We start from the raw sequence: 2,089 nt of genomic DNA on the forward strand, positions 1-2,089 counted from the left end.
CTGGTTCTGCTGGAGGTTTCTTCCTTTTAAAAGGGAGTTTTTCTTTCCACTGTTGCCCCTGTGCTTGCTCAGGATGGGAGACTGCAACAAAGCCAAGATTCAACTTGTCTCCTGGATTCCTTACCATACCATACCAGTTTATTTATAAAGCACTTAAAACAGCAACAAGGCCAACCAAAGTGCTGTACAAAAAAACACATACATGCACAGCGGACAGGAAAACATAAAATAAAAATACAGATACAAATACCAGCAGAAGCTAACTAAAATGGCCAAGAGAGTAGAGTACAGACCGGACCAACACAAATCACGAGTTAAAGGCAAGAGAATAGAGGTGGGTCTTCAAGCGAGACTTAAAGACTGAGAGTGTGGGAGCCTGCCGGACACTCAGTGGCAACTCATTCCTCTCTTGAAAATGAGTTCTCGTGGCTCAATGAGACTAACCTGGATAAATAAAGGCTAAATGAAAAAAAAAAAAAAAAATTCCACAGTCGTGGACCTGCAACAGAGAAAGCCCTGTCACCTCTGAGCTTACGACGGGTTTCTGGGATTGAGAGAAGCATCTGGTCTGCTGACCTCAGAGAGCGCGGTGGGACATATGGCTGCAGAAGATCAGTGAGATAGGATGGGGCGGAACTGTTCAGTGATTTAAAAACGTACATGAGAATTTTGAAATGGATCCGAAGGTGAATGGGTAGCCAGTGCAGGGAGGCCAAAACTGGCGTGATGTGCTCTCTATAGCCTGTACCAGTTAAAAATCGGGCTGCAGCATTTTGGACCAGTTGTAGACGAGCAATGGAGGACTGACTGATTCCAAACAGAAGTGAATTGCAGTAATCAAGCCTAGATGTTATGAAGGCGTGGATCACTGTCAAGGTTCTTTTTGGAGAGTATAGGCTTCAGCATAGACAGCCGTCTCAGCTGAAAAAAACAGGATTTGACCATCATGTTTACGTGACTGTTGAGTTTTAAGGACGGGTCCATTATCACCCCCAGATTAGTGACCTTTTGTTTCTCTAGCGGGGCTAGAGAGAAAAGGTCAATGTCATGGTTCATGAGTGAGCCACTGGGATGGAACAGCATGACTTCAGACTTCTTCTCATTGAAGCTTAAGAAGTTTAAAGCCATCCAGTCCCGGATGTCAGCCAGGCAGTCAAGAAGAGGCTGAATAGAGCGTGTGCCTCTGTGCCTCAGGGGGAAGTAAATTTGGCAATCATCGGCGTAGAAATGAAAGGGTATGTTGTGTTTGCGGAAAATAGCACCTAGTGGCAGCAGGTATAAAGAAAAGAGAAGGGGACCGAGGATGGACCCCTGTGGTACCCCCCACTGGAGCGCTGTCGATGCCGAACTAAAATCTTTGATATTGACACAGAAGGTTCTGTCAGAGAGGTAGGACCCAAACCATTTAAGGGCTGACCCTGTGATGCCCACCCACTGCTCCAGTCTAGAAATGAGGATCTTGTGGTCGATGGTGTCAAAAGCAGATGTAAGGTCCAATAGGACAAGCAGCACAGAATCACCTGCGTCTGTGGATATGAAAATGTCATTAAAAACCTTCAGTAGAGCAGTTTCAGTGCTATGGAGAGATTTGAAGCCAGATTGGAATAACTCTAGGATAGCGTGATCCCCCAAAAACTGTTTCAACTGAGACTCCACAATTTTTTCCAGTAGTTTAGAGGTGAATGGGAGTCTGGAGACAGGCCGGAAGTTGGACATGACTGAGGGGTCAAGGTTAGGTTTTTTTCAGGAGGGGCTGGACAGCAGCATGTTTAAAAGTTTTTGGCACCACACCTGAGGATAAACTGCTATTCAAAATAGCGAGAATAAAAGGACCCAGGGTAGGAAAAACTTCCTTTAGTAGTCGAGGGGGGACCACATCAAAGGGGGAACCAGATGGCTTCATGCTGCACATTACCTGCTCCAGAGAGGACAGAGAGATGGGCTCAAAGTGGTCAAACACAGCCACACACTGAGATGGGATGGACAGATCATGAGCTGGCGGAGAAATGAGTGCCCGGGTGTTTGCCACTTTTTCTAAAAAGAAATGGAGGAAGTTTTCACACAGCTCAGTTGAGGCTTCCAGAGGTGA

The sequence above is a fragment of the Nematolebias whitei genome, chromosome 13 (assembly GCF_014905685.2).
Source record: "Nematolebias whitei isolate Nwh7 chromosome 13, NemWhi1, whole genome shotgun sequence".
Classification (NCBI taxonomy): domain Eukaryota; kingdom Metazoa; phylum Chordata; class Actinopteri; order Cyprinodontiformes; family Rivulidae; genus Nematolebias; species Nematolebias whitei.